This window comes from Condylura cristata, unplaced genomic scaffold (genome assembly GCF_000260355.1).
Source record: "Condylura cristata isolate star-nosed mole 26May11 unplaced genomic scaffold, ConCri1.0 scaffold00019, whole genome shotgun sequence".
Classification (NCBI taxonomy): domain Eukaryota; kingdom Metazoa; phylum Chordata; class Mammalia; order Eulipotyphla; family Talpidae; genus Condylura; species Condylura cristata.
The window spans coordinates 36,074,499-36,089,485 of NW_004567120.1; the positions used below are offsets into that span (position 1 = coordinate 36,074,499).

Consider the following 14,987-nt stretch of genomic DNA (forward strand, 5'->3'; position numbering starts at 1 on the left):
CAGAGGCATCTCCTAAACCAAGTGTTCTTTGGAAGTCCTTCCGTCACGGTAAGTCAAGACTTTACCACTAGGCGGCGCATGACAAATATTCACCGTCCAATTGGTCAGTACAGAAATTCTCTGAGGAATTACAAACTTGATTGCCGTGGATTCCAAACTGTATATAAATTTTAACATTAAATATAATTAACACACAATAATTGTTTTCCTGAAAATATTTTCTTATTTATGTTCTGGAATTTAGATCAAGAATATCATAGTAAACAGCTGTGTATACTTAACCTAGATTTCTAGCTATTAACATATTGCTACATTTGCTTTATATAGCCCTGTGATTTTTCTCTAAAACATTTCAGAGTAATTTTCAGATATTATAGCACTTGATCTCTCATACTTCAACATGTGTGTCATGAGAGCAAGTACATCATTCTACATTATCATACCAAACCACTATTCACCCGATATTATCTAATTACATTATCTATCTAGTCTAAAGTGAAAAGTCACAGTTGTTTCCAAAAAGTCTTTTATAGCTATTTCATTTTCCATCCAAAGTCCCATGCTCACACATTACATTTGGTAGTATATCTTGTTTGTCATAGCTCTTTAATATCATAGCTCTCATATTCTTTAAGATAGAACAGTTTCCCTGGCCCTTTTACAAAACATGATATTTCCATACAAATGCATGTGTATATTTATGTGTTGAAAAATATGTATTTCTTACTGTCCCACTGGAGGCACAATAGTTTTAGACACAAAATGTGACACTCCTAATTAGTAATGTTCCCCCCAATTGATGAGATTTTTAAAAGCTTATAACAAAATACCTGTGTTTCTACACGCAGCAGTTCTATATATCATGTATAATAAGCCTCCCTGTGGAAGTTTTGGAAATAGTTTGTTAGATAGTAGTTTGTCAGCTGTTGGAAGGGGACCAAACTGTGCTTTATTCATTTTTAAAATCCCTGACCCCAGCAGCTTTTGAATGAGGTGCATTTCATACCTCAATGTTTGTGGGGTGAATCAGTGGTTCTCTCTCTTCTATTTACTGTAGCGTAAGTACACATATACTATTTTATATTATACTATTTATTGTAGTGTAAATATATATACTATTTTATACTGTATTATACTATTATAGTAAAATATGCATAGCACAAAATTATCATTTCAACTATTTTAAACACACAGAACATTGGCATAAATGATATTCAGTACTAAGTGTGTTAACTTATTGTGCATGGTTCTCTTTAATAACCTAAAGAATATATGTGAGTTACAGAAAAGTTACTAAACAATCAAAAAGGAAAAAGTCTCTGATCAATAAAAAACCCAGACATAAGTATTTTGTTGTAGACCCTTCCAGATTTCTTCAGGTCCATTTGGAAGTGTTCATATTATACGTACAGAATTGTAACCGGCTGTTGGTTCCTTAACCTGAAGTCACTATTCCCCAAGGTAATCAGTATAGGTGAGTGGGTTTTTGATCGGGCTATACATCACCCCCTGTTTTTGTGACTTGTGTCCAGTAGCCATGCTAATGGGGGGGTCATCGTCACAGGGCCAAGAATACAAATGAATTCTGCACCTTTTTTTCTCTGAGTGCAGTGGAAAGCGACACTGGTCTTGGACCTGGATTTCTAGTCTTGGGGGTGGGTAGAACTCACAGCCTACAGAGGGGATCGGGCCATCTTTAGGTCAAGGGTCTAATGACAGCATTGCACCAAGGGAGGGCACAAGGACAATCTGTCATTTGAAAGGAATGTCATTTGAATCTGAAATCTTCCTCTGGAGAACTTGTTCCTGCATTTCTGACTCTCCCTGCTGCTCTCCTCTGGGGAAAACTCGTATTGAACAACAAAACGGGACCGTTCATTGCCGGATACTGAAAGTGGTTGATGTTCTCTGATGCCTAGTAGGACCACTGCAGAAAAAATATTAATGAGACTGTTGCTAGGAGACGGGAGAGCCAAAAGCCCAGGGCATTGTAGGGGTTCACTGGAAATCAGGCACTTTAAGAGCATTTCACATCAGAGGTTTCGCTATGAAAACCTGCCCTTTGATGAGCATGTCCTTTTAGCATGTAGAGTTTGACATGGTTTTATGACGGGGGAGGAATTTTGAGGACAATCCCAAGGCATTTCATTTCTCTCCACAGAGGGAATCCCTTTGCAGAGCACAGCTCATGTTGGCCGCTGCCTTTCCCCACCCCCTCGGCGCCACAGCCTCAGAGCTGCTGGAGAGGCAGGGTGCCTGCAGCTGGTAAGTAGCTGAGAAATCTTTTGTGAACTAGCTATACAAATTATGCTTTTTGTAGCAGGTGACAGGTCTTGATGGAATAGAATAATACAGAGCTGTGTTGGAATTTCTGCTTCTAATCAGTGGCATTGGCGAAATGGATTAGATAAATTCTGAATACTCCATGGTCACTTTTTGAGTTCAAAACTTGTTTCTTAAATGGCTAATGAGTTGCTAGAAGGAAATATAGAAACGTGCCCTTGTATTTCTGGTAAGATCTTTTCCCAAATAGGATGTGATGAAGATGTTACTAAAATGGGAAATTGTATTACGATGTTTGCACTAGATATGATGGAGTGGGTTCCGACTCAAGATGTTCTCAGATCTCATTTTTTCCCACACTGTGGAGAGAGCAGGAGGAAGTGCTCTGTGGAAAGGGAGAGGGGTACCATGCCTTACCTGTATAACATTAAGGCAGGCAGATGACTGGGTACCTGCACAGGGGAGAAAATGAGAAAGAGCTCCTGTAATGTGGAAATTGATGGCTTCATGTGAGAGATGAGCGTGTGGAAATGGGAAAGGTTAAAATTGGGTTTTAGGATGAAAAATCTGAAAGGGAAAAAATGTATCTTGCAACTGTGCCTTTATTTTGAAAACAAGTCATCTGTGTTTGTGGACATCAATTTGTAGTGTCAAGACAGAATATTCTCCGTGCTTCTTTCTTTGGAAAGGGACATGGAAAGGATCGCAGAGATTCTTATCAACAAAGCTGTTCATGTTTGTTTTTGATAGGTGCCTGAAAACGTGCAAGTTCTTGTATCTTATTTAACCTGGATATTAGTTTGGTAGATGTTTCTGCAAGGGAAAGAAAAAAAAAAAAAAAGCTGAGTGGTAGGTTTTTTTTTTTTTTTAATTTTTTTATTTCTCTGGAAGTCAGGTTGTTTTGACACTTTAATGGGAGGAGAGGAGAAAAAAGCGAGGCAGGTGTTTCGGTGAGATGACAAAGCAGCAATCAGGGAGGAAAAATAAGACTGAAAATATTTAAAAGAAAGTCCGTCACATGGGCCATTTTTCCAAGCTGAAAATGTCTGCTGGCAGCGTGTCTTGCAGGGAAGGGGGAGAGCATGTTGACGCCGGAGGGAGGGTTGCTGACAGAGCGCTGCGGCAGAGAATGACTGACGCATCCGGAGACATGTGACTGTTCTCTGGTGTAGTGAAGAAAATTTTCCAGGAGTCCATCTTGTGGAAGACATTCCGCACCTACTAACACGCAGCTCACACCGTGATCTTTACGCAGCCCCCCCCCCCCCCGACTCGTTTCTCTTCCTTGCGTTGCTGTCCTTCGGTGCATTCAGTCTTTGCTTTTGGCTGTCTTTATTCCTAACCCGCTGCTCCCCTTTGCTCCTACAGCACTTCCTAGAACGTTTTGTTACAATGCTGTCTTTTCCCTTTCACTGTAAAGGCATTACATTTTCCCTGTAGAAAATTTGGAAAATTTGAAAGGTAACTAGAAAATTGGCCACGGTGGCATGACCTGGAAGACTGTTACTATTAACATCATTGCCGGCAGCTCCTCTTCCCGAGGACATGCGAACAATTGCATAGAAATAGATACTTACATACAAAATGAAGCTCAAACGGCCCGAGAGGTTTGGTTTGGGGAGCCATTCTCCATATTTTGAAATATTTCCTAGGAATGTGATGCTCGGTGGATGCATGCTTTCCCATCACACAGGTGTCTGACTACAATGAAAGTTTGAATGTACGATTTTTGCTGTTTTAACTTAAGGAATGTCTTTCCTTATAAATCTCTGTGTGCTCTTCTGGTTTTCTTTTTTTTCCTTCAGGATAAATTCATAGACGTGGAATTCCTGGATCAAATGGTATGAACCGATGTAAGGTTTCTCCCCCACTTCCGCCATACACATCGCCTACTTTATTTATCATATATGGTAAAAACACTATCTCCTGGTTCCTGTCTTCCTACTGGTTTCTTTTCATTTCTGGTGGGTTGTTTAAAACGTAGCTTTACATTTATAGATATCCACAGCCATCAATTTTTGATTTGTGATTTCTTTCTTTCCTTTGCTGAGTCTGTTCACCTGTATTTTTTTCCTAGTCATTTCATTGCTTTATTTTTTATAGTTAACTCTAACTCATCTGGAATTCATTTTGGTATATGGTATGAAGTAGGATCTAATTTTGTTTTTTTTCCAAATAGGTCACCAATTGTTTCAGCATCATTTATTGAATAATCCAACATTCTTCCACTGATTTGAAATGGCAACAGCTGTTCTCCCGTTAGGGCGGGTGTAGCTTCCCACCAGCCGGCCATTTTCTCTCTGCCCGAGATGGTTACATGCCACTAGTCCGCCTGCTTTCTTACAGCTTTTGGCAGCGTCCCAAAGCATCCTGGTCGTGCTCATACCTTTCAAGAATTCTAGGTACATGCAGTTTAGGGTGATGGTTTCCAAAAGGGATTCAACATTTTTAATTGTTTTAAAATTTTATTTTCCTCTGTCATTTTTTACAAATTAAAATTGAGGAATCCAGATATAAGAACTCATGATGCCAGATGTGCTGTTGTGTGTTGCAAAAAATGCCTCCAGGTTAGTGTTTCTGCTAAGGTTACTCCATCTTTTTGCTCTTGAGATACCCAGAGGGGTCAATCTGTCCAGACTCAGTTGGTGGAATTTGTAGAAGGTTCTAAGAGGCACATGTATGAGGAGCAGAAATGTTTGCCAGCCTGTTGCTGGCAGTGGTCTCACGAGGGGCTTAATGGAGGAGGAAGGACAGCTCAACCCATGCCCACACTGCCACCATCGCTTGTAGGCGGGGACACCCGCTTCCCACTGGGGTGAAGGCTCAAGTAGCAGACACGCAGCCTTTTGGTGGCGGCTGCGTTCCATGTTGACACCCCTACCCACCCCCAGCGCAGCCTTCTTTATGACTTCCTACTCTGACCTCTAGCTTTTACTGATTTGGGGAGGGAAAGGGGGGCGAGGCTGGGAGGGTGCCTTGCCAGCCCTTATTGCTAGGGGCGCCTTCGGCTCAGAGCCTCAGCGTCGGTCATTTCTTGACTGGCCTGGCCGCATTAGACCTGTGATTTGTTTGTGACTGGAGGCTGGTTTCCCTGGCAACCACAGCTCACCAGGCGTGCGTGTTGGCTCCTCTGCAGTGGCAGAATGCGGCTTTGGAGGCTGGGGGAGGGTGGGGGCAGTCACTGAAGGAATTATGCTGCAGTCATGATGTCAGCTTTTCCGGGCTGCCTTTCTTTGTTATTGTATACAGAGCATTGCGCTTTCAGAATATACTTGGAAGACTTTGAGCACTCTTCTTCCTCACAGTTTACCTGTTGTCACTATTTCCCCAGTGACCATGGAGTGTTCCCAGTGTTGAGGCCACTGATGCCCTCGGGAGTCATAGTAATGTGGGCACTGGAAGAGGACTGTATGGTGTCAGACCTCCACCACGTGCCATCGGTATGACCCTAGGACAATTACTCAACCTCTCTGTGCCTCAGTTTCCTCAAATGAAAGATGGGGATAACAATGGCACCTTAACGACAGTATCTGGAACAGAGTTACCATTGTGTAAGCGTTGGCCCTTGTCATTTGTAGAGATTGAAAGAGCCTTGCCCTGAAGCAGAATAGTGCTGCACGGAACAAGCCGTCTCCCCCCACCCCCATAATGTCCACTGGCCAGATGACACGAACACACACTTGCTGCTACAGTGCACACGCTCTTCCATGGCACAGACACAAGCAGCAGGACAAAAAGACTGGCCCCGTAGGGCATATGCGTCGATAGCCCCCGTGTCACTAACTCACCCAGAGGCACGCCTGTGCCCACCCAAGGCAAAAAGTCCCACCCAAAGGATACAGATGCACCCCAAGTGGCACAGATGCATTCTAGCATTACAACTACCCATGTCACACAATCACATCACACACCGTGCCCCAGTCACAGATCCTTCCCCTGGCACATAGTCTGTCTCTCCCCACAGAACATAGATCCTTCCAGGAACACAAAGATTCTCAAGGCAAAAACAGGTACTCCACAGCACACAGATACTCCCCACAGCACACAGAGACTCCCCACAGCACACAGATACTCTCCACAGCGCACAGAGAGTCCCCACAGCACACAGATACTCCCCACAACACAGAGTCTCCACAGGACACAGATAACTCCCCACAGTGCACAGAGACTCCTGCAATGCATAGACACTCTCCATTATACGTGGATAATTCCCACAGTGCTGAGATATGACCCCCGCCCCCCCTTTCGTTCTCTAGTACCCAACCAACTAAACACATAGCTGAGATTCTCCCTGGGATTCCCCTCACATCACTGACCCCCCACAAAAATACTGCCCCACCCCCAGCACACTGCCCGTTGCCCACTAACCTTCAGTGTGTCACACAGACTCATCTCTCCACACCAGGCTCCTGCCACTTTGGTAGACTTGTCCTGTGGCTCATGCAGTGTCCCTCAGGGATCACAGCCTCACCTCCACCACACAGACTCGCCCCCGCAGTACCCAGACTAACCCTAGAGCACATGACTCCCCACAGAACACCGGTGTGGCCCCAAAAGGCAGTGCACAGCCCAGCTCGAGCCCCGGCCCATGAAGCAGACACCCCCACAGTACGCTGGTCCACCCAGGGCACACAGCACAGGGACCAGAGCAGCCCCGAGGACTCAGCCCCAGTAGCACTGCTGCGGTCACGCTGATGTGTTCACCCCGTGAAACCTGGACCGAACCTGGGGCACAGAGCGTTTCTCCACAACCCACAGGTTTCCCAGGACATACTCTCTCCAGAGAACACAGTCTGGCCCTTAGTGGTCATGCCACACACTGTCCCTCGACACTGAACTGACTGTTTACACAGGGTACAGGCCTCCCCACAGGACACTGCGTGTCACCTCAGGCACACTGGCTGGAGGATGCACACCCTGTACTCAGCACAGCAGAGCGTGCACACCTCAGCGCACAGGCTCTCCACACACCTGGAACACTCACCCATGACATCTACCAGAAAGACAGTTCCACATGATGCACAGTGTGACCCCCGTCAGCAAGGTACCCCAACTCTTCAGGGGTGCTCTCCATTAGACCTTCACCTCACAGCACTCAGCACCACATCACAGTATGTACATTGCCCCTAAGATGGACAGATTTGTTTCCCAAGAGAAACATTTGTGCTTCAGTAGCATGGACTCTTCATCTATGGTGTTCAGACCCCTTTCAGGGCAGTCACAGGCCTGACCCACAGTGCCCTCACTCAGACGCACCCCATAACACACACCCCTCCCACAGCACAACACTCCTTCCCCATGCTGCATGCAGCTGGGTTGCAGTGGAAACTTCCAGCACGTGCACGTCACAGAACGTGTTATGGCAACTTGTTATGGCGACTCCGTGGCACAGACATACTATCCCAAGCCTGGAGGCCATGGTTACAATCCTGGTTCCCCTCCAGGCATGTAGCCTGGGCCCACCGCTCGCTCTGCTGCCCATCAGCGGGCCAAGAGCGCCCTGCACACAGCTCCAGCACACATTCTCCCATGAAGTCTGGGCCGCGTGCACACGGACGCCGCGGGCACCCTGAAGGCTCAGGCAGGCCCTTCAGACTATGCTTGTCCCACCACCTCATCACACCACAGAATGTCCAATTCCCAGGCTTGCCTGGAAACACATCCATTTCTTCCATGAGGCACAGAATTTCAAGGCCACACAGACTAGCTCGCAGATGTGAAACCTCCGACACAGGTGAGCAGCTGTAAGTGTGCAGATGCGAGGCGCCCACGCACCCCTGCGTCAGGAAAACTGTGTCTGTCCAACCACCGAGCTCCCAGTCTCTCCCACGACAGACACACCGCGTGCGTAGTGGCTGCGTCTCAGGACCCAGGCTACCTGGGTTCCACGTGGGGGTTACACATGGGGTAAGTATATTTCTTTACTCTTTAGTTGGCTCATCTGTAAAGCAAAGATACCAGCATCTCCTCCGAACGGTCGGTCTCAGTACTAAATGCATTGAGATGTGTCACGTGCTTGGTAGCGTGTCAGGTCGGCAGGGGCAATTTCCGGTGCTGCTAACCATCACCGTCACTCACAGCCTCACCACCGCCATTGCCTTCAATGCAAGAGGGCCTGCTCTAGGTTCCTGCCAACATATGACCACACAAAAATCACCACAGGATCCGTAGAGTAGTGTAGACTATCTAGAGAACTTCTACAGCACAAGCACTCCAGCACAGACGCCACCAGATCGTACAGAGCACGAGATAGAACCTTAAAGCAGATGCTATTCACAAACCACAGAATTGCACCACGGTCAAGAAAGTTGGCCTGTCGTGCCCAGGCCTGCTGCATAACACAGACTCATCCCTCAATGTCCCACTGCGCAAGTAGAGGCCCACAGCACCACACACACCCCTACGACTCGGTGATATGCCTTTTGTCACAGCACACACAGAGTTTTGCTCCATAATGTGTAGACAGACCTACTATTCCCACACCTACTCCTAAATTTACACATGGTCACTTCAGATGCATCGTGCAACACACAGGTGGACCCCAGAATTCAGCAGCACCTCACAATGCAGGCTCACCAAAATACACACACACTGCGCCAGGCACGCTGCAAAGTGGTGAGGTGTGTGCAGACAGTGTGTGCAATCGCCTATAACAGACAGACCAGACCCATGACTTGAGGTCTTTTCCCATGAAGGAAAGCTTGCCTCACAAACACAGAGGTACACTCCTCAGACACTTTGTGATACTCTAATATATATGGAGAATCTTCATAATGTGTAGCATTGCATAACACGCACCCTCTACAATGCAGACTCGTCCCCCCAAAATGCCCACTTGTCTCCAATGCACAGCTATGTCCCACAGCACCCAAACACTTCTCAGGAGCAAGAACAGGCCCCAAAATGCGCAGAGCTATTCCACGACACCCCTTCCATAACACACAGGCATCCTAAAAAGCACAGCATGCCCTCCCCCAATGTGGCCATTGGCCCCATAATATTTGGAGACCCCTCCGACATATGTATGTGTCCCACAGTACCCACGACTTCTCCACAGCACAGATTTTACACACTCCTCCATACAGCCCAGATTTGGGCAACAATATCTATACTGATTCCATGAGACAGGTGCTCGAATCCATGGACTAGAGTCACAACAAGTTCACATTCCTTTCAAAACAGATACCAATACCAGCTCACATCCCCACACATCTTTCCTTTCAAGCAGAGGCCTGACATTTGACACACAGTTTTGCAAAGTTGACTGTAACAGGAAGTCTTGGTACATGCAGTGCGAGCCTCAGCCCTTGGCTTCCCCAAATAACATAAAACACTGCTTGCTGAACGCGATGCCCACCCCGCTAACACACACAGAAAAGCCCCAGGGTACAGTTTACAATACTTGGCACTCTGAGGTCCACAACATCCGGGACACCCAGGCATGCCCCACGAGAACCATGGCACAACACAGAGCACAGCCCAAAACAAAGCAGCAGGGCGAAGTGCAGTTAAAAGCTTACCGTTAGGATTCAGGCTGCCTGGGTTCCCATCCAGCATGCATCACTTACTAATTGTGTGGCCAGGAAAGTTTCTTAATCTCTTCATGCCTTATTCTCCCCAGGTGTAAATTGAGAATAATAATGGTACCTACTTCGTAGAACTGTTAAGAAGAATAAAGGAATGAGTGCCTATAAAGTGCTCAGAACAGTGTGTTGCGCAGAATTGGTGTTATCGGTGTTTGCTGTTGTTGTTATTGTTGTTACTACATACGGAACTGGACCATAATGGTAAGACTCAGCCTAAACTACCTAGCATCACCCACAATACATGGAGTTCATCGTAAGGTACAGGATGACATCACGCCTACCGGACCTCCCACCTTTCTTTACCAGGTCTGTGCTGACAATGATTAGTGTCCAGGGCACAGACTTGCATAACCCTAGGTTCACCACACAACACAGATGCACAATGCAATGTACAGCCATAGCCGAGATACAGAAACTCCTCCACGCACAAGTGAACTAAATGGACCCTACCGTTCACTTACATGCTGTACAATCCACATTCTCACCGTAGAACACTGCGCTGGCCAAACAACACTCAGAACTCACTTCACAGCCCCTGTGGACAATCCACATGACATAAACTTCTCCACGACACAGAATCTTAAAATATCACGGGAATTGAGCAACAATCAATAGACAGTGCTACAACATAAGACACCAGCACGTGCCACACAGCCCACAGATTCTCCCCATACCGGTTCCACAAATCCCTGTCTTCCCTATGCAACACCAGTATTTGCCTCACAGAACATAGACATGTTGGACAGCACACAAGCACATCTCACTTGGTTATGTCCCGTAACATCCAGACGTGGCTGAGCAATAGTCATCCCACACTGTCTTCAGGACAACATACCATCACCCAGACGAGCCTCAGAACACTGCAACAGAACCCTCCTGCTTTACCACACTAACTGCCTCCTCATCGCCCAGAGAAATCCTGGACCATACGTGAACACTTCCACAATGACAGTTGCACAGCAGAGCGCTAAGAATTGCTGTAACAGCGGGCTTGCTCTGAGTCACATGGAGCTTCATGCCAACTGAACTCACCCCATGACACCCTGGTTTGCCCCCAAAACATGGACATGCCCCTCAAAACACACACTGCCCCAAAGACAGAGACTGACCCTGAGAAATAAATTTTTGATTCCACAGCCTTGACACTTAGCTGAGAACACTGGGAGATGCTGACCAAAAATACACTCAGGCCCAATGATGCACAGACAGCCCGATGACGCCCCAAGTCCCTCTGTGACGTCCAGGCTCAATACTGCAGCAACCCGGACAGTTACTCTGAGAGTCAGGCTAGCGCTTGACACCCGCGGCTCCCCCCTCCAAACCCTAGTTTCCCCATGCTATCCGTTCTTGTCCTGCAACAAACAGACGTGGCTGGTGTGACGGTAACTGCACAGCACAGAAGGGGCGCCCAGAGCTTGTCTTCACAGTGCACAGGAGTGGCAGAAAGCACATGGGCAAGATGGCACCACCAAAATCTGTCCACACAATCCACACATTTGTCACAAAACACCTAGATGGCTTGCAGAGCCCAGACATGCACCATAACAAGCACACACACTTGCAATGCCAGGCAAACCTCACATGCCCACGCACACAGCTCCCCGCCTTGATGACATCAGCAAGTGCCTCAGAACCCCTGCAAGTGTTGGGGAACACAGAAAAATAACATCTACACGAATCCCACAATACTCAGCTCCACTTGTGACAGCACACTTACCTCAATACCTAGACTTACTACAACAACCAGACTGACCCACAAAACCAGAATTGCCATTCACCAAACACCCAAATCCTTGGGGCACCCAGAATGGCCCTATGCGTATCATCACTGTGATGTTACGTGTGAAGTAAAAGCCCGTGGCCAAACAACTCACCTCATGACTCACAGACTGACCACCAAAACATCTTTCTTACACCTTCAAGGTTTGCCCATGGGACTTAGAAACAGGCCAAAGCACAGACACTCCCATGGTGCACCAGTAGTCCTCTGACTCCCAGACTCGCCCTATGGGGTGAATTGGCATCAAGATAGGTACAGATTGCCACCTCAGACTCATTCCCAAATCCCTTCCAAAATGCCTAGACTCGCCCCATAACACTGACCCTCAGCCTGGTACACGGACACTTTTCCTAACTCTCCAGTTGCTCCACATCACCAAGGTCAAGTCCATCATCCAGTCTTGTTCTCTAGCAGTTACTGCTTTGCTTGCTCCGGGTCCTTCATAGTTCACAGCCATGTTCCCAAGATACCTTGTTTCAAGTTAGCACAGTTCATGCAAATTCTTGCCGCATCACAGGCTAGCACCCCAAAACACACAGTACATACTGGCAACATAAAACATCTCACTTCCACCAGAACTTCTGACTACATGCAGACACTCGAGCACAAGGACAGAAGTGCTATGCGTTCCTCAGAGTACGGCTTGACATACCCACCCCCACCCCAGACTTCGTTCCTGCCACCCAGGCTCAACACACAACACCCAGACATAAATCACAACACACAGACTGCGCTGCAATGCACACGTTGGTTGAACAAAACTCGTGTTGCCTCTCAGACACTAACTCATGTCTCAACACAAATGCTGGACAACACACAAGCCAGAACCACAAGCCCCAGATATGCAAGGACTGCAGACGATTTCCTCATACCACACAGTACTGCATCTACCCCGTACCACCCAGATTCTTCTACAACTCATGGGCTCATGTAGTGGAACATGCTGTTGCCTCAGTAAGACCTGCCTAACAACTCACATAAACGCTGGCCGCTGTGCAACATGGAGATATGCCCCACAACCCAGCCAGCTACTGCCAAACCCAGACTTACCCACGACAGGCAGAGTCACACTGATACCAGCCTCATGACCCATGATCCATACGCGGCATGACCCATATGTGCTGTGCAACATGCGGGCTGTGCCCATGGTGCAGGACATGAGCCAGACTACCCAGAGATGTGCCCCAACCTGGGACATGCACTGCTGTTTACACGACTTCTGCATGACACCCGACATGGTTCAGCAGTCCTCATCCTCTGGGTAGCCCCTATCACCCCGACTTGCATCAAAACATGAAGACTCACCTCTGGCTCTGAGTCTGGCCTGGCAGCCTCCAGACCAACATAAGACAGGAACATGCTGGGATGGGACGTTCTATACAATGCTAGACTGTCCTCACAGTACACCAACAGCCCCACAATGATCTCAGAATACACAGACCTGCCTGATAGGCTTATAGCATTGTGTAAGACAAGCACTGTAATGCCCAAGGGTGCCCCAAAACTTGTAAGCTTACTCTGCAACATGCAAAATGTCAGATAACTCGACTCCCCAACACCAGGAGTTAGCCCAGAGCATATTGAGATGTTGGACAACATCCTTGACAAACTCATAATTTGCAGAGCTGCCATGGAATAACCAACCAACCCTAGAACACTCAAAATGGCCTGTGACATCCAAACATAGCTAATGACTGAGTCATGCCTCAGTTCTACTGCAAAATCTCCATAACACAAGGCCTGCACACACTTTCCTGTCTTCGAAAGAACAAGATTCACCTTCCAGCACACATATACACCGGAAAACCTGTAGATAATCCCAGCAATATACAGATGAGCGCTATGATGTCCAGGTTTGCTGCAAACACCCAGAGCCTCCCCATAACAGCCTTGTCCCGTGACACTCAGAGTCACACCCTGCAGCACAGACTGACCTCACCACGTGACACCAAGTATCAACCCACAGATGGTTCCAGCACCAAATCTCACTTACCCCACAAAACTCAGACACAACTGCCAACATCCAGACTCAGCAGGCAGCTGATGTCACACATACAGTCCTGCCCGTCCGCATGCTGTCCAGCACAGGTTGCTGAGCCCAGTAATGCGTGTCCTCCCCATCACAAACCTCTTGCCTTCACGGCAGACATTTACCACGCAGCTCATGTAAATGCTGGCCAAACCCCAGCGTACAGCCAAGCCCCTGATGTGCACGTGTGCTGCCTAGCACCCAGTCTCGTCCATCATGTGGACTCTCCCCACAATTTGCTCCATGGTCCCTGCAGCGCAACATCTGGATATGCACCTGAAAATTTTGCAATTGCCCTTGCAAGTTTCAGGACTTTCCTTGCATGACACAGACTATCAAAACACTCACCACAGTCATAACCTGATTCACTGAGACTTTTTCCCAATGCCTTGGCTTGCCACACCCATATTTAGTTGCATCGGAGTACACAGAGTCCCCCCATGAAGCATACTGATCACAGAAATGACAGAGGATTCCTTTTTTCCTCCATGTATACCAAGAGTTGATGCTAAGCAACAACAGAAAAGGGAAAACAATCCACAGATAATGCCTCACAACACCTAACCCATTCCACAAGACCAGAACCCCTCATCACCTGGACTGATCCCTCACATCCAGCCAGGCCAGGTCCCCCGGACTGGTCCACCAACAGCTAAGGTCTGTTCTTCACACACTGAAAGGCCGCATGGCACACAGACATTTGCCATAACATGAAGACTGGACTCACAAAACGTCTCCTGCCTTCCCAACACATCGCTCTGCCTCACATCACCCTGATTTTCCCCATGACACCCCGATTTGTCGTGAATACTTGGGATCATGTAGTGCTATCCAGGCTGGCTCAGCAACATAAGCAAACCCCACAACACATTCAGGCCTTCTCCCCGCACATCACACATCAATGCTGGGCAACACGTAGACTTCACGCAACACGTAGACTTCACGCTGCACGTGTCAATCCCAGATTGCCCAGTCTTGTCACATGACACCTGTGAACCTTGTGACAACATTGATGGCCTGGATACAACCTACAGTACATACCCTTACAACAAACCCTCACAAACCCTCCAATTAAAACGTTTAGTCTACCTTGTACAATATACCTGGAAAATATTCAGATATTCCCCACAGTCCCAGAATTACCACATCATACTTGGACTTTCTTGCAAATGCAAACTTGATCCAAATCCCTGGACTCAATTCCTAACATTAAAAAATCCCCAAACTCAGCCAATATCAGCTCCCCCCCCCACACACACACAGTGAACTGACATGTTGCACAATGCTCAGAGTTTGCTGCACATATGAG

At 47.4% G+C, this 14,987-nt stretch overlaps 1 long non-coding RNA gene across 3 annotated transcripts in view; it reads left to right on the forward strand.

The window, feature by feature from the left end:
- The first annotated feature begins 5,662 nt into the window (after nt 1-5,662).
- LOC105853863 overlaps nt 5,663-14,987 on the forward strand; it is a 40,403-nt gene continuing 31,078 nt past the window's right edge. For all 3 annotated transcript variants that reach the window (XR_001145617.1, XR_001145619.1, XR_001145618.1), the window contains exon 1: nt 5,663-5,723. This is a non-coding gene — a long non-coding RNA (uncharacterized LOC105853863). The remainder of the gene's footprint in view (nt 5,724-14,987) is intronic.